The sequence below is a fragment of the Ochlerotatus camptorhynchus genome, unplaced genomic scaffold, assembly GCF_037179485.1.
Source record: "Ochlerotatus camptorhynchus isolate MF236.1 unplaced genomic scaffold, CSIRO-AGI_Acam_v1.1 ptg000089l, whole genome shotgun sequence".
Taxonomy (NCBI): Eukaryota; Metazoa; Arthropoda; class Insecta; order Diptera; family Culicidae; genus Ochlerotatus; species Ochlerotatus camptorhynchus.
In genome coordinates this window covers 604,448-623,324 of record NW_027040579.1, presented here as the reverse complement: position 1 = coordinate 623,324, position 18,877 = coordinate 604,448, and the positions used below count along the sequence as shown (strand labels likewise).

At 38.2% G+C, this 18,877-nt stretch overlaps 1 protein-coding gene across 1 annotated transcript in view; it reads right to left on the bottom strand.

Moving 5' to 3' along the window:
• The window catches only part of Eip63E (cyclin dependent kinase Eip63E), a 503,378-nt gene that overhangs the window by 168,886 nt on the left and 315,615 nt on the right, over positions 1-18,877 (bottom strand). The window lies entirely within an intron of this gene.

Sequence of the window (18,877 nt, the reverse complement as noted above, 5' to 3'; positions counted from 1 at the left end):
CAAATAGTTTAAATGTCCCATACTAATTTCCATATAAACTTCAAATGGTTTGTGCCAAGTCAGTTTCGTAACAAATGAGTTCAAATTTTGAGAGGCTAATCAGGTCCCGAATTGGAACCATTTGAGCACTGTGGAGCAAAAATTTCAAACTTTACAGTGGGTTAGCTCTACAACCTCATGCACCCCACCGTTCTTTCTTCCCCAACAGCGCTGTGCCTAATTTTAATTAATTTGGATATGATCTGCATTTGTGGGAAAACTTTAAAGTTTGTACGGGAAAATGTATTAGCAACAAAATTAAACTATTAATTTGCTGGTAAAAAAAATTAAAAATTTCTTATTTTTTAAAAAACCTGAGACTCAAGTTGAAAAAACTATGCAAAACAACTTTGTCGAAGATCGATTAAACTTCTATGGAAAAAGTTGTTAACTCAAATGTTCGTTGCACCCAACCGAAAAGATTTGCATAAAAGATACACAAAATTGACAATTTTTCACCGCATAAACAGATTCTATGGTCGTCTTAAAATCTTTTAAGTAATTTTGTAAAACTTATATTAGCTAATTTTACGAACCAACAGATTTTTTGAGCATAGTGATAATAAACTTTTAAAAGTGTTCGGATTTATGGGCAAAGTATCCGGATTTCGAGTTTTTACGGTATATTTTGAAAATTTAAATTAAGTATCAAGACTAACATGTTTCAATTTTCATTTAATCGTGTTTTTCGAGAGATTTCTTCATCAGAAGAATTGATTTAGAAGTCTTCAAATGATATTTTGTATTAATAGGTTATAATAAGAGAGTATAAGGAATGTGTTGCTCACATAAAAGCTGCCAATTTTGCATTCAAAGAGTAGCAACGCTGGGATCAATTTTCGCGAAAAATCAACAATGAGTGATATTGTCAGATTTTATGAGTGAAACACAAACTTTACAAACTCTTCTTGCTACTAACAAATACAAAATATCATCATAATCATATTATCTTATGAATCCAAAACATATTGTTATGCGAAATGAATGAAAGCAACCCTGTTGTCAACCTAACTGTCATAATGCGTAATAATGAAAGAGGCAATACATATATCAAATTTATATTCTCAGTCCTATTTTATAGAACATTAGGAGCGACTATAATGGTGCTAAATTTGAGGGTATGTTCATTAAATTTAGGTTTGGGGTGAATGGAAATTAAGGCCTGTACTCGAAAAAAATGCACCAGACAAAAGTGTTCGCCAAAAATTTACTTTAAGTCGGATTTTCTTGAAACTTTCAGGGAATGAACTAATCAGGGCTTGAAGAGGGAACGCATTCTGCCTGTGACTGCATGAACTTATACATTATTCGCATTCATCATTCGCAGTGATCGGCATTCACTGAACCTGATGAAAAAACAGTCACACTGAACGGGATCTAAAAACAGTCAGATTTCATTTCTACGTTGCATTGTGCTTTGTGCAGTTGCTTTGCAGATGCCGATTTTTAAATTCATTCCTTCTGCTCTGGTCAAGTTGATTGCCAACTGTGGGAGCTGTAAATTCAGACGGATTACCTTCACGGAAGCATTTCGCACACACATTATTTTCGTTTCCAGTGTGAGATAGCAGAGCTTGGAATATATACGTATGATACGATTCATCTCGATGATATCTTTTTTCTATATCGGCAGTCATATTAGCGCGGGTTGAGCGTTGGAAAACAGCGATCCGCGACGCGGATTTCGCGTAAATGAAGGACTCCCGCACGATTAGGCAAACAATTAAACTTGTCAAATACCACACAATATGAGTATTTTTGGAACCGGTGTGACATGTGGATGCAGGAAATGGATGTTTGACGACATTTTAGAATCCAAAATGGCGACTTATGTTTGCTATAAAACTGTGAAAACTCGTCAAACTTTATGCAATATGGGTACTTCCGGAACCTGTGCGGAATTAGATGTCAGAAATGTATTTTCGACGCCATTTTGGAATCCAAGATGGCGACTTAGGATATTCTAGAATACTATGAATACTGGACAATATTGATATTTCTCGATGAACATTTCAAATGGTCCTATTTGCTATCTGATCGATTCTCTTCATCGACTTTCTCTTTCGTTAATAACTCAGCTGCAAAACCTTTCCCTGTTGTATTTGACGTTTTGGACGCTAGATAAGAACCTCCTTTATCAAACTATGTGGTAGAATTAGCGCGAAATCTGTTTGCATAGCAGTGGTTATGAAAAGAGAAAGTCGATGAAGAGAATCGATCAAAGCAGATAGGACCATTTGAAATGTTCATCGAGATTTCCGGAACCGGTGTGGAATGTAGATGCCAGAAATGGATGTTCGATGCCATTTTGAAATCCAAGACGGCGACTTCCGATATGCTAGAACTTTATAAATACTCGTCAAATGCCATACAATATGGATATTTTCGGAACCGGTGCGGAATGTAGATGCCAGAAATGGATGTTCGATGCTATTTTGGAATCCAAGATGGCGACTTCAGGTATGCTAGAATACTATAAATACTCGTCAAAAACCTTACAATATGGATATTTCCGGAACCGGTGTGGAATGTAGATGAAAGAAATGGATGTTCGATGCCATTTTTAAATCCAAGATGCCGACCTCCGATATGCTAGAACACACTATGAATACTCGTCCAATACCATACAATATGGACATTTTCGGAACCGGTGCAGAATGTAGATGCCAGAAATGGATGTTCGACGCCATTTTGGAATACAAGATAACGACTTCCGATGTACTAGAATAATTTGAATCTGCAAATACCATACAATATGGATATTTCCGGAAACAGCGTAACTTGTAGAAGTCGGAAATGGATGTTTCATACCATTTTAGAACTCAAGAAATCTATGAAAATATTAATATTTACGGAGCTAACGTGACTAAACCCGTCAAATGTCATACGATGATGATAAGAACTCGGCATGACATTAATAAGCCAAAAAATATACAAACATCTACTCTACTTCGGTTTTTATTTATCTGCTTGTTAAAAAATTGATTGCACGTTGCCTTGAAGAACATTGAAACATAACCCTTCCATTACTTCTATTATTTGAGTTCAAAAATATCTTGTCAAGAACTTGTTGGTTTAGTTTGACAGTGAGCAAATCTTCTAGGGTGTTTTTATCCAAGGATGTGCGCTGATCTAAAAACGTTACCGCCAGAGCACTGAAAGCACGTTCCACTGATACTTGCGTCGATGGAATGGCGTAAATTACAGCAGCTGCTTCAAAGAGATCCTTTTGCATGGTTTTCTTCTGTACCCAGTACTCCCAAACGTTGACATGGTGTGGTTGTCGCAATCCAACATCCAACACACTTAACTGTTCTGGAAGCGTTTTGTTTGGAATACATTTCGGGTCTCGCTTGAACCTGCTATCCTATATGAAAAGGCACTATAGATTCATGAAACTACTCTCATTCTGATAAAAAAAATCATAATGATTCTTTAATGTTATTATTCAAAAACCAAACAGGTAAAAATGGTTTTTTTTTTTCAAAATTCAACCTTTTCTTCGAAACTTACGTTTACCTGGATTTTCCATTGTTCTTTCAAACCAACTTATTATTTTTTAAATAGCATCAAACACACCAACCACTTCGCTCGATGAATGCCGTTCATTGACTGTTTTTTCGGACATTCTCAAGCCAAAACGAAAAAAGGAACCCGAATGAAATCAAAATGGGAATGAAACCAGAGCGAAAGGGAGCGACTGTACGAGAGAGGATTTTGAAGAAGAGAAAGTGGGAATGCTGTTTGGTATCTATTCGCTTTACTGTGCATCCGTATGTATGAATGCAAAGCGATAGTGTGGGGTATTGAATGGTATACAAAGTACCGCACATAAGGGAGTGATGAAATTGAATTCATACAGCTGCTGCCGTTCGCTAGAAAAAAGGAACGATCAGATGCCCTGGAACTAATACATATGGATTATGTTTCGGCATAATTACTTTATTCAATTTCTTTTCCATCGCTGAAAGCCCGCACCTTTCCCTTAATACTCCCCTCATTACATTTTGTGCAATGGTGGAGCCGACCTTTTTGGTCACTTTCATCCATTCTTTCTTCAACTCCAGCTCGTTCTTAAACACCTTGGACGATTTTCGAACTTTGGCCTTCATTATGGCCCAAAATCTTTCCACCGGACGAATCTCTGGTGAATTTGGGGGGTTGGCAGTTTTTGGTACAAAAACAACGTTATTGTCTCTGTACCAATCCAACGTCGATCGCGCGTAGTGGCATGATGCCAGGTGCCGGCCAAAATAATGTCTCGCCTCCGTGGGACCGCAGGAAGGGCAACAGACGCTTCTGGAGGCACTCGGTGCGGTAAATTTCGCTGTTGATGGTACCCATTGTGATGTACGGTTTACTCAGTTTACCGCATTGGCATATGGTATTTTTTGGCGAATTTGTCCACATTCTTCTTCCTTATATCTTCCGGAACATCAAACCGTGATTTGGCAACGTAGAACTCCAGCCCCGGTATCTTCTTTGCGTCTGCCTTGAGGTAGGTTTCGTCATCCATAACCACACACATCGGTTTCGTTAACTACTCTCGATACAGCTTCCTTGCGCGGGATTTGGCCGCCGTGTTTTGTTGATCACGCCGGTTCGGTGCCTTCCGAACATTGAATACACGAAGCCCAGCTCGTTTCATGGTTTGCTGAACAAAGCAGGCGGAACACTTTGTCTTCAGAGCCACGTCGCGAATCGAAAGGTTCGGATTACGCTTGAAATAATCCAACACCTTCCGGGCCTTCACAGGGTCAGCTGTCTTCGATTTTCTTCCACTTCCAGCCCACCGCTCGGCCGTCTGGGACTCCTTAAACGATTTTACCACCCAAGACACAGTTGTATGGGTGATTCCCAGTTGTCTTCCGATCCATCTCATGGTCGCAGTCGGATTTTCCATGACGGCGCGCAAAATTCTCCGGCAATTTTCTTCTTGTTTCGATGACATCTCAATAACCACCGAACCGATTGTTATGAAATTTTGCACATGTAAATTTGATTGACAATTTGATTGATGGTAAACTCCCATCTAGAGTTATGTGGGCATCGTGGTCGTGCGGTTAGCGGTGTCACCCGTCGTTCAGGCGTATTGTGAGTGCCACGAAGTGAGGGTTCGATTCCCGCTCCAGCCGGTGGTACTTTTCGCAACCCGGAAATTTCCCTACTGGTCTACTGGGTGTTGTGTGTTGTCCGTTGTCTAGTGTTAAGTATTCAGTCTGTACAACCTCTGGTTGAAGACGGTGTCAATTTTCTGTCTTTATTGCTTGAGCAAAAGTATTCGCCATCAAAAGTTCTAAATGTGTCCACAACAATGTTTTTACGAGAAATTAACTTATGATATTCAAAGGAAATCGATTTTTTGGCACCACCCTTACCTGCTTGTTTGAAATAATCATAATTCATGAACCATAACAGATAGGAAATTTGATGTTTTCTGCAAAGTTGCTTCAAATTGATTGTTCTACAACTTTTTAGAACACTGCATTGGTCTATCTCAAATAATAAAAAAAGTTTGTATTTTTAATTCACCTATCTTATGGATCACCCTAATTTTACTAACATAAAAAGATCGGTCAAACACAATAAACAAATATGAAGAAACATTCCCGAAGACACTATATTCCCCAAAAATTTACGGCGCCAGTGGTGTAGTGGTAAGCGTGATTGCCTCTCACCCCAGCAGGCCTGGGTTCAATCTCAGTCGGCGTCGCCGTGATGTTCTGAGGCATAACATCTCTGATCACGCCGTTGGTCCCCGGTTCATGAGTTGATGAGTCGATAGGTAGGGTCCAGGTGTGGGAGCTGCCTCCCTGGCGTCGGTAGCATTGGTGCTCAGCACGGAAAACAAGATCGACGGAAAACAAATCAAGGAAAAATAAAAACTATATTCCCAAAACTGATGGTTTGGGCACAAACATCTTCCTAAATACGACTTTGGGACCATTGTACCAATGGTAGCTTTAACGATTTTCTAGAAGGACAAAAAATATGCTTCTTCTGCTAAAAAGGGTTTATTCAGCTCAAATTATGTGTTGGGTGCTTGTCCTTGTCTTGAAAGTAACATTTTTTTTATTGAAGTAAGTGGCAATCAATCTATTTTTTTTTAAATATAGTAAAATAGTACTAATGTCAGAAATTTAGGGGCATTTAGGCATTAACAAAATAACTTTCCATAAGATCTGCTGAAAATACATTTCGTACAAGGATTTAGGGCACCCAAATATAATAAGAATGTCTCATAGAATTTCACTAAAAAGCCAATAAGGGGTCATTAATTTCACCAGCGGGGTCGCCCTATCTTCAATCTACCTGTTCAACGACTCTCAAAACGTAAAAAAAATGCAAAAATATAATGTTCAATGGAATGCAAATCAGTGAATCTAGAAGACCTTGTGCCTTTTGAAACTGATTTGAATGTAAATATGATTCTAAAAAACGTTTTCAAAAAAAAAAAAAAAAATTCGCTCATTTTCAACATCTATTCAATTTTCAACTCTAGTGGAACTATCAACATACCCACTTCAAAACTTTCTCTTGCTGAAAAATTATCACACTAAAGCTTCATGTTAATATTAGATAGCATTTCCAACCGACAAATATTTGCTTAGCCTCCAAGTGATTTCCCCTGTGCGCTCCTCAAATCCAGCCCTGCCCGCATTTCGTTGCCCGAATTTTAAATCGTAGACATATTTTTGAAAGGTTAGTGCATTTCAAACAACTGAACAAACTTTATAAAAAAAATGTGTTGGTTGGTTTGCAAAATCGTGAAAAAGTGTATTTTGATTAGATTAAAACATAAAAAATATTCTGAATTTAAATGATGATGCATCCATCCTTTCACGTAAATTATTAACTTGCAAGAAATGTTGCTTGATGGATGATCACACACAATGTTTGAAATATTTCATTAAGTATTTCATAAATCTACACGATCTATAATGTAAACTTGTATGATATGGGATGTTCCACTTATGTGCATCATAGAAACTGAAATTTACACTACTTTTTCGAACTGTGTACATAATGAATACTTAACATTACACACCGGACATCATGCAATACCGCACCTGTAGAGAATCATGTTTCACGGTTGAAACGAGAATTGAACCCTTATTCCGTGGCACACAATACGCTTAAAAGAACTGTCACCGATTGCCACTTCACAAAAGGTCAACAAGCCCAGACAATGAGAGCATAATATTAAATAACTGTTCTTGTGCTTCATCTCACAGCTCCGTCATTCAGGATGTACTCGTTTCGCAAAACAGCTCGGATTTTCCAGACGATTTAATCAGCTCTCAAATTCGTTTGTTTCAAAATTAGCTTCTTCACTAACTACTCAGCTTACCCTTGTAGATTTTGTACGGATAAGAAAGCATCTTTCAATTTGTATCCCGCAACCATTCTTTTCCAGGGATAAACTGAGCAAAATTATTTCCACTGGTAACCAAATTAATAGAGAGGAATGGGATCCTGCGGTTGTTTCGGAGAAATCATCCTATCATGCAATCTAACTTCAATCTATTTCGGAAGTAGCTTCTTCAATCTTAGTCTGCTAGAATTAAACCAAGTTATTTTTCATCTTGTGATCGAATCAACTGAACCTAATCCTACACACTTAGTTTTTTTTTTCTACCGAACTCGACTGTGCAAATCTCGGCAAAAATAAGTTTCACTGAGATCTTAACAAAGGTGACATTTGATTGCTGAGTCTCGGATAATGCTTAGCTGAATCTCAGCAAACAAATAAGCTCGGTAGAAAAAAGTAAGTGTGTAGCGTTAAATTTCACTCGAAAAATTCGCATTGTTATTCAAAATTCATCACAGCTATTCCCAATCACAAAATGAATCATAGTGTTACAACAGAAGAGTCACATTTGATTGAGACCTAGTCGAGCAACACCGCATTGCATCGCCGTAGATGGTATTCACTGCCCATCAATTTGCATCTTCCAACGAATGACAGCACCGTAGGTTGTCAGTAAATGCATGGCTCCGAATATTTCCCGACGCAAGTCAGTGGACAACGATGACGAAGCAGCCTGCAATTACTTTAATTGCAATTAGTTTAATTACATCGCCAACACGCGCCGCCGCCGCCATCAACATTCGCACAGTTTGAGACAGTGCAGGTTCAATGATTTGATGGACGCGTTGTTCGTCGGATGATCGGACCAGGGTTTTCTCCGCAACTAGAACAATCTCCTTTATGAAGGTGTGTATTTTAGAAACTGGATCACTGTCAAAATGCAATGATTTATTGAGTCAACTAATTGATGTTTAATTCACCGAAACGTGTCTCACTCTGGCTCTCCGCAGCGGCATGATTAAATGCAAATTTAATTATCAATGTTTGTTGCTCTGGTTCATAGTATCACATTGGTGTCTCTCCGTGAATACAGCCGCAGGGTAAACTGAAGATTTTTGACGTAGGACTAAGTCTTTGATTTCTATATGGGGGTACACTTTGTGAAAACCAAAAATGGAACATGTAACAAATTAAGAAAGATTTTGAACGTTAATAACTCAGCTGCCCCTGGTTCAATTTCAATAATTTTATCACCAATCAATCAGAAATATGGCTACGCATCGATAGCAATACTTCCGAATGTTGATTTTTAACAAGAATTATTGAAAAACTGGTAAATGTCCAGCATTGTCCAAAAGCGTCGAATTAACTAACAAATCCACCAATTACCTACATGCATATGCTGCTTCCCCAGCACAGTCGTCAGAGAGTAGTAAGTAGACGAAACAAGTCGAAGTGGCATTCGCCTCCGATCCTCGGGCGCGTGCGAATAGGGAGGATGGAATTGCGTAATATTTTGAACACTCAAATTTTTCGAGATAACCACCATCCGTCGTCTGGCTCGCCGTGGCGGTGTCTGACGTATCTCCGGTCTGATTTACGAGGTGTGCTGAAGGTGTTCCTGTAAAATGAGATCCGTAATGCTGTCACCTACACTAAACACGCCAAGCGTAAGCGACCATCTACGTTTTGAAGTGACAGAGACGCACTCTAATACAAATTATTTTGATCAACCTTGATCAACTTTGAATCGCCACGGCCGGATATTTTCGATGGAAGAAGCAACAATCTAGCATCTAATTCGACGAAGACAGCAGGAAACATTTGTGAAGCCGAGTTATTTACGAGAGTGTCGATGAAGAGAATCGATCAATGTAGATAGGACCTATTAAAAAGTGACGCGAGATTTGTTTTCCGTACTGAGCTCCAATGCTACCGACGCCAGGGAGGCAGCTCCCACACCTGGACCCTACCAGTCGACCCATCAACTCAACCGGGGACCAACGGCTTTACTTCCCGAAGGAAGGAGTGATCAGAGATGTTATGCCTTAGAACATGCCGGTGGCGCCGACTGAGATTGGACCCAGACCTGCTAGGGTGAGAGGTAATCACGCTAACCACCGGCGCCGATATCTATCACGGCGAATGAGAACGACCCAAATTTGAGTTTAGTTATCTCAGAAATAAGAAATAAAGTGCAGGACCTCAGCGATCAGCAAATTTGCCTCATGTTTTCTCAGGTTTTTCCAGGATTTTCCAGGGAAAAATTCCCGAATTTGAGAAAAGTAAAGATTGAATTCACTCAGTCTATTGGTACTACTCCGAGACTGAATAAAATTTTCGTCAAGTTCCTGATTTTCTGGCAACCTTTTTAGGTTTTCCACAGGAAACCATGAGACTAATTTACTCATCGTTGAGTTACTGCACTTTTGGTGATTATGAGTGAACTAAACTCAAATTTGGGTCGTTCTCATTCGCCGTGTATGCAAAAAGAAAAGAGCCAGTGTCGCTACTTGATAGCAAACTACTCATAATGGGAGGAGTCTTTGTAGCTTTTATACCACTTGGTTGCATATCATTCTGCTTTAACCTGAAATGATATAAAAGAGCGCTGCTGTATGGCATTAGCTCATTTTCGCTTCGGACGGCGTGGTGAGCAGCAATAGCAGCAGTAGGAAGGTGGTGGCTAGTCCACTCCTTCACACCCAACAAGCAACAATTGACTGGTCGTGGCAAAAGAGGAAAAGGTCTGGTAAAGGAGGTGCCAAGCGTCATCGCAAAGTTCTTCAAGATAACCACCATCCGTCCGCGGTGTCAAACGTATCTCCGGCCTGATCTATGAGGTGTGCTGAAGGTGTTCTTGGAAAATGAGATCCGTGATGCTGTCAACTACACTGAACACTCCAAGCGTAAGCGGCCATGGATGTCCTCTTCAATAAAACGGCCCTCAAGCTTACATCAGTATATTCAGAACCACAAGCCCCCAACGACCACACAAAATGCTCTCCAGAGTTGTAATCTTGTAACCAAACTTGGAAGCAGGGGTGCAAGTGATTTTGATTGATTCTCTTAATAAACTTTCTCTTTGAAAAATATTACACTGGAGTCGCTTTTTACGCGGGTGATACGTCCCGCGTAAAAAAAAACCGCGTAAAAAAAAACCGCGTAAATTCCGGAATCCGCGTAAAAAAAAACCGCGTAAATTCCGAAATCCGCGAAAAAAAAAACCAAGTAAAAAAAGACCGTGTAAGGAAAAACCGCGTAAAAAGCGATATACCGCGTAAATTCTGAAATCCGCGTAAAAAAAAACCAAAATCCGCGTAAAAAAAACCGCTTAAATTCCGGAATCCGCGTAAAAAAAAACCGCGTAAATTCCGAAATCCGCGTAAAAAAAAACCGCGTAAAAAAAAACCGTGTAAAAAAAAAACCACGTAAAAAGCGACTCCAGTGTACTACAAATTTGGTACGCCTGCAATTCAAAAACGGAAAGAGTTGAGATAATAGATAATTGATCAATTAAAAGAACTAAATGCTCTTCATATTTATTCCGTCCACTAGCGGTCCTACGTCAAGCTTCCGTTCGTGCCCCTAGGCACAGACCCTTCTACTTTTTTAGCTATTTTAAGACCATTTAAACGTAAACAAAATTTGGTGTTAACTTATCGGCGTTTGTTGGGCCGTTTCGATAATTTTAGGGCTGATTGTATATTTTTTCTCATTTTTTAAAACAATAAAACATTGTCAATGTTATGCGTTTTTTTTAACTAGTTCGTTTATTTGGAAGGCTCAATCGCGTTAGCTTTACGGAGCCGATAGTTCATTGTTCTTTGTTTGTAACAAAATTCACTTAATTCTATGTCTAGTAGGAAACAGACGAATACTCGCGGCTTACTCGAGGTTAGAGAGGTACATTGTCGAAGGATAGGATCAGTGGAGGAGCTTGGGGGCAAGGTTTCGTTGTCTCATCAGAGTGTTGTCACCAGTATGAACGCTAATAAAGAGAGACAAAAGACAAAGGAATTAAATTCTTATACTAGACATTTGAGAAACACATAAACCGACTGCATATAGCAGATATCGCGAGTTCCCAACACGTCTCTGATAGGAACATAGGGTTGTCTTCCTTGGGCCTCAAGGGTATTCAAAAGTCGCTCTCTGGCGGCGTCATTATCCGTACATTGCCAAACTGCGTGATCGATGTCATCGTAACCGTTTCCACACCGACAGATGTTGCTGTCCACGAGATTTATTCTATTGAGATGAGCATCTAGCGAGTAGTGGTTGGACATAAGTCTAGTCATCACGCGAATGAAGTCACTACTTAAGTCCAAACCTTTAAACCACGCTCTAGAAGAAATATTAGGAATAATTGAATGTAACCACCGTCCAAGATTTCCATTGTCCCAATCGGTTTGCCAACTCGAAAGGGACGCACTAAATGGTGAAATTCATCGTGTGAAATTTGCCTGTCATAAAATTCGCCTTCCTGCGCGCCGACCTTTGCGAGATTGCCTGAGATTGAGCAATGTGAGGGGACCCATACAAAGGTAATCATATATGATCTTTCGACCAGCACACTCATCTGCTCCCTTACCTTTGAAAGGAAATAAGATGAGTGCCTACCTTGTTTCATCGACCGAATAGCCTCAATCGAACTGAGACTATCCGAAAAGATGAAGTAATGCCAGCTGAGCAACAAAAACGGAACAAGGTTCCTGGAGTTTGCGGAAGGCGCTAGAGTTTTCATTGAAGAAACCGAAACCACAGTGGATCCACTGAGATGAGACCCGTCTGTAAAATATCTGTTCACGCAATTGACGTGTTGGTACTTTTCAGTAAAAATACGCGGGATAATAATAGGTTGAAGTTGATCGGGAATCCCATGAGTTGCTTGTTTCATGGTCAGATCATATTCAATTGAGGAGCTGCGATTGGTGATGTGAGCACGGTCTGGAGTGTAACAAGGAAGACACATATCTGACGATATGTAGTGGTGGTAGATTCTCATAAATCGAGATTGTGTGTTCACCCCATTTGATTAGTATTCTGAGAGAGAGCTCCCAGAAACGGTTCTGGAGGGGTGTTACTCCTGCCAGAACCTCGAGACTCATGTTATGCGTTGAGTGCATAAAGCCGAGAGCAATACGCAGACAACGATATTGAATTCGTTCCAATTTTATTAGGTGACATTTTCTTGCCGAGAGAAACCAGAAAGAGCCGTACTCTAGAACAGAGAGAATTGTTGTTTTATAAAGCGTTATGAGGTCTCCCGCATGAGAACCCCACCATGTGCCGCAAATTGAACGGAGAAAGTTGTTTTTTTTTGTTTTTGCCACCAAACTAATGATGCATATGTTATTCTGGGTCTTACTATAGCTTTGTAGATCCAATCGATCATTTTAGGTTTCAGTCCCCATGTAAGTTACAATAGAGTTTCCTATCAAAAATTACTCCCAGATACTTAACCTTTTGAGAAAGGACTAATTTAGTATCCTCCAAGTGCAAATCTGGTATTTTTATTTTCTTTTATGAGTAAATGGTATAATAGAAGTCTTATGAGGGTTTATGAACAACTCGTCATCTTTACACCACGCCATTGTTAAATTAAGAGCATATTGTAACCTATCTCTGTGATAACGTGTTCATACTTACCAGGAATAATGATTACTATGTCATCGGCAAAACCAATTATTTCAAATCCTTGCGCTTCAAGATGTAATAGTAGTTTGTCGGGTACTAGCGACCACAGCAAATTTGAAAGAACCCCTCCTTATGGGCAGCCTTTCACTGTCCTTACCGTGACCGTTGAACTACCATGACTGCATGTTATTACTCGTTACTTTACTGTGAAAATTTTTAAGACATTAATTATGTATAACACAAACGATAACTTGCCTCTGTAAAGTTTATTCGATTGAGCCTGCACACATAAATTAATTTACAAAAAAAAAAATACTCTGGTAACACCGAACCAGCTTTTTGTTGTCAAACAAAGTCCATAAAATATCGGTCCATATCAGTGGAGCAAAAAAAAAACATTCTGGGAGGGGGGCTACATAATTCTGGAGGAGGCCTGGCCGCCTTGGCTTCCCCATTAGCAAAGCCGTACCAAGCATTTTTTTTGTCGTTTTAGGACCATTTTGTTTTGAACCAGCCTGCGGCTGAAAATATCAATAATAGAGACATAAATAAAACAATTTTGGCTATTTTATTTTTATGTGTGACTTGCCATATCTGCCAAAAAATCAAATGACTTCAAAATAAAGATAAACCTACCTTCAAATCAGGATTTCTGATTCCGGGTTTTGCAGGGAAAAATGGGCCATAGCTCTAAATGAAATCAATTTTCAAGATGATTTACGCAAAACTCGATAATGACGCCATTCCTACAATTACTCAGAAGGTCCTTTGGCATCTGTTATATTCAATACCATTCTCTGGCAGTAATTTATCCATCCCCTCTCAACAAAGTCATGCGACCAAGTTTTCATTTTATTATTCTCAACGATTTAAAAGCAATAACTCCACCTCAATGACGCCAGCAAGCAAGGAGGACTGAAACGGCAGGGAAGAAGTAAATGATTCGAAACGACACATTATACCGTCATTTTACGATATTCAAACTCAATGAAAGCAAATGTTCTTTGCCTGTTGAAGCGAAACTTTCTCTGGAACATCAAACACATCCCCCTCCCCCCACACACACTTCGCCTTCTAAGGACCATTGTAACTCTCTGCACACAAAAACACATACCGCACACCAACGACAAATTGTTTCAGTGAGATTTTCAAAAGGTTTTCCGTGTTCGGTTTCCCCTTGGAAGCTTCCTATAAAGTCCCCATCCCCCCATTACTGCTACGAGGACGACAAGTGTTGATGGACCACTTTCAAGGACCAGATTAGAACGGGACCGTCCTTTTCTGTCCCCCATCTGAAAACGATACACTTCTACGATTGTTTTTTACTCGACACCTCCCTTTCTCCTCAATACCCATGATTTTACATGATCCGAAGAAATGCGTTTAAATCTCAACCCAAACTGGGGCGATCAAACAGAGAGAGGGGGGACCGATTTGCATGCGCATATAGAATGAAGACCGAAGATGGTCGATGTGGTGCGGAGGAACATGGAATTAGCATACATAAACACGGTCTGCTTATCAGTAGCCTGGAGGGCCTAGAGCTATTTGCAACGCTTCTGTTTGTACTATTTGGTGTCGGATTGGGGGATTCTTTTTGCGCAGAAACAATGCCGTCAACGATACTTGGCAGAGCCGGATGGTGGGAGGCATAATTATCACGTAATTAAAATTTTATTATTGGACGGTATTATCTCTCCAGATTATCGTTTTCTTCAGACGGAAAACCACCGCGGGCTTTTTGATTATGGAAGCAAATAAAGAGGATTTTCGATGGAAACTAAGCTGTAGTTCAGATTTTGTGTTGTTACTGGAAATAGGAACTCTGCTGTTTCCATGGTGAACAATTCAGAATACTTCTAAAATGAGGTTTCAAACTCTCAGACACAAAGGAACTCATTTCAAACCAGACAGAGTAAGCAATAATGTAAAGTTGGAGCATTGCTATGGTTTTACCAAGGGTGGAAATACTGCTTCGTTGATACTGTCCCGGTGTCCCGATCCAATTACTGTTCAATATTGCATGCATCCCTCTTCCTAACTAAAAAGTTGTACTGTACCGTCATGTAAACTCTCTGAAAACATCAACTGCTATGAATCACACGTACCCCTTTATTATTTTCGGGATTTTCAGACACGCATACCAAAACTTAGTTTTTGGTGTCATATCCTGTTCAATAAGCCTATACGGAACTCGGACACCCTTCCTATTGAGTAGATAGTCGATAACGGTGTATTTCACACGAGATTAAACTGGTAAAGCTTGTATTGCATAACACATTCGGTCAGGCACTGTTGCATGTAATCTGATTTATCACTCTCTATTTTGTTTACAGCTTGCACCTGTCCCAGGGATAACGTTACCATAGTTTGGTCGATTGGTCGTGTAAGGTTCCAAAATTTGGATGTACAGTATAAATCATTGCACACAACATTCGTGTATTTTATAAACCTCGAAATAGCTATTTATGCAACAAGTCGTGTCGAAGTTTATCCAACGAGGCATGCCGAGTTCGATAATTACTGCGAATGCTGAAAAAAAAACGAATTTAGCAAAGAGTTGAATACAGCATTTGCTTGCACTCAAAAGAGTATAGTAAAGTAGAACTTTTCAGCACTGGGTGGTGGTGGTGAAAAGTAGAAATTTTCAACACAGTCATTTTAGTTAGGAAAAGTAAGCCATTATGTTATTTAAAACAGTGTCGAATATTTTTAGCACTCAGCCACAAGTGTTTTTGGCACTTGACACTGTTTTGAATAGCATACTAACAAAACTAACAGTGTCTAAAAGTGCTACTGCCAAAAGCTCTACATTTCGATACTCTTTTGAGGGCGAAAAAATTGTTTTTTGCAACTCGGTGTAAAATTCTATTCTTTCATTATCCAACTCGGCGACTCGCGCTGAAAAAAATTTCTGAAAAAAATCTGAAAAAAGGCTTTTAATCCCATTCACCGACACTCTATCACCGCTTTTTCAATTTGTTTATTATGTGTTATGTCCCGTTTTCGTTACTTTTTTTAGATAAATATGTAGATGGCAGATAAATTAAACACATTACGTGTAATCTTCAAGTATTTTCAAGTAAGAAAAGCTTTAAATATATATTTTTATTTTCCGTCAAGTACGTCATCAAACCTCTGTTGATGTGTTTCATGAAAGACGAAACTATCAAAGTCGAGCGCTCTTTCACTCGTCCACTTCACCGAAGCTTGAAAGAAAGACCAATGAAGCGACGGGAGAAAGAGAGAAAAGCGATTGAAAAATTGTTTGTAGCCACGACAGATACGTATTTCGACTACAATGTGCAGTTTTCATCAGATTTTGATAAGTTCTTTAGTGGGAATGACACTGATGAAGACTGCACATTGTATTCGAAATACGTATCTGTCGTGGATACCAAAATTTATTAAGTGGAATTAACCTTTTTTTGCTTCAACAGAAAAAGAAAGTTTTTTTTATATAATCCAATCATTTGTCAAGGCTCAAATGCAGGTAGCTTTGCGGAGCCAGATTACAAAAAAAAAAATGAATTTAGCAGTCTCTTGGTTGCATCGATTTTTTCGATTGAAGCTGATCTTGTGACGCCCTGATTAGTATTACGAAGTCCGGTTTATCGCAAATTCAACAAATTGAGCTATTCCAGACAAAATAGCAAAGAAAACTATTTTCAAATCAACCTTCTCCGATTTGAATGAAACTGTGCATAGTTGTTTGTTATGGAAAATGATTCAGATTTTTGCTAAAATTCGATCTTTTTAGATCTTGTATAATTTTCAAAATGGAGCTATTGAAATTTTTCAAAAAAATAATGTTGGACGGAAACAGTACTTCGGAAAAATATACGAAAAAATATTTTAGTCATCTCAAGTAAAAAAATAAATAAATAAATAAAAACCAAGCATTTCAAAATGTCCTTGCCCAAATAATAATTATTTTTAACAAAGAGCTCATGAAAAGTGCAATTTTGAAATTTTAAAAGTATGGCCACTTTGAACTTTACAAAATTGTAGAACACGAACTTTTGGTATTTTTTAACATTTTGTTCGTACGCTGTTTTGTGTATATTTCACAGAAAATGATTTAGAATGTATCAAAAATTGTTTTTTGAGTATAAATTACATAAAAACGATCTAAGAAAAATTAAAAAAAAATACCAAAAGTTCTTGCTTTACGATTTAAGTGTCCATAATTTTAAACATTCCAAAATTTTGAATTTTTCATGAAGGTTTTTAAATAAACAAAATATTGTAACATCGGACAAGGACATTTTGAGGTTTTTAACATTTTTTTTTTTAATTTTACTTGAAATGACTAAAAACATTGTTTTGTATATTTTTCTCATCAAACTTCTGAGACGTCATTTCACGTCACGTATTTTCTTTTTTGAAAAATTTCAATGACGCCATTTCCAAAATAGCCGAATTTTATCAAAAATGTGAGTCATTGCCCATAACAAACATTTATGCAAAGTTTCATGAAAATCGGAGAATGTCGAGTTTACCAGATTCGTCATCTGGTGTGGAACTGCTCCATTCTTCGATACAAAAAAAGTAAAAATTAAACAAAACAAAATTGTAAGGCTTGACCTTAATAAAAAAAAAAAGTTTGGTATGATTCGACTGGGAATTGATGCGTCAAAATAGCAGTAATTTTATTTTGTCGAGACTGAAAAGCCATTCACAACACACTTAATAAAAATAACCATAAAAAAGCTTAACAACGTGTTCGGAGTACCATCCAAAACCATTTGTAGGATAGTTCCACTATCTACGTTCGTTTATGGTATTTGTTTATTAGGGAAGACCATATACATTTTTAATGTGCCAGAAATTTGATTTATTTTATTTTCGAAACATTAAATATTTCGAAATAGTTGTATTAATTTTGAATCATCAAAGCTTCTTATGTTCCAGAATCTTGGAAGTTTCTGAATGTTCGAAATATTGGTCGGATAACTCACATATTAAGTAAAAAAAAAATAATTATCCTAATCTTAAAGATTTTTCTTAATCCAGAATCTAGAGATCTTTTCTAAGCATAATATATTAAATTAAAAAAAACTTCAAAGTCTCAAAATGCTGCTGTTTTCCTTCTGTGATCTTAATATAATTTCTATGTTTGAATCAATTTTGAACTGTATACAGGATATTTTAGAATTTTCTTAGAACCAACTAAAACTCAGAGCTCTCGTCTGAGCTATTCCTTTAAAAATCGGCCCATATTACTGTAGAAATTCTCTTGAAAACGCTCGTTGATTCACGCTGCAATTCTCATAAATTTTTCAACAATTCTAGCTGAATTACATAGGAACTCCGCAAAGAATTCCCCTTAACATGTCTCTCTCCTTCTATTCACTTGGTATTTTTCTTAAATTCCTTATATTTCAGTGACGTCGTGTAACTTCACTTTTTACCTGTTCAATAACTTTGAAACCGTTATTTAGAGTCATTTTTACATTCAAATCAGTTTTAAAAGAAACAGGGTCTTCTAGTTTCACTGATTTGTATTCAGTGGAACCAATATTGTTTTATTTGTTTACGTTTTGGAAGTTGTTGAACAGGTAGATTCAGGTTAGGGCGACGCCACTGCTATATTCTGCTCAGAGTTCTCCTGGATAGATCCGCGAATTTCTTGAAATGGTCGTCAGAATTGCCTAGGAAATCTTCTTTGAGTTGTCAAATGATGAATACAAGCAAGAACAATCCTGAAACTCTCCATACTATTCCTTTGAAATTTACCTCAAAACTTCGTTAGAAATTTTCCTCAAAACTCCTTTGAAATACTCATATGAGTGCTTTTGGAATTATCCTCAAAATTTTCTTTTAATTCTTTCCTGCAATCCCTTTGAATTCTCCTTTTTCAATGGGATTCTATTAACTGTTAAT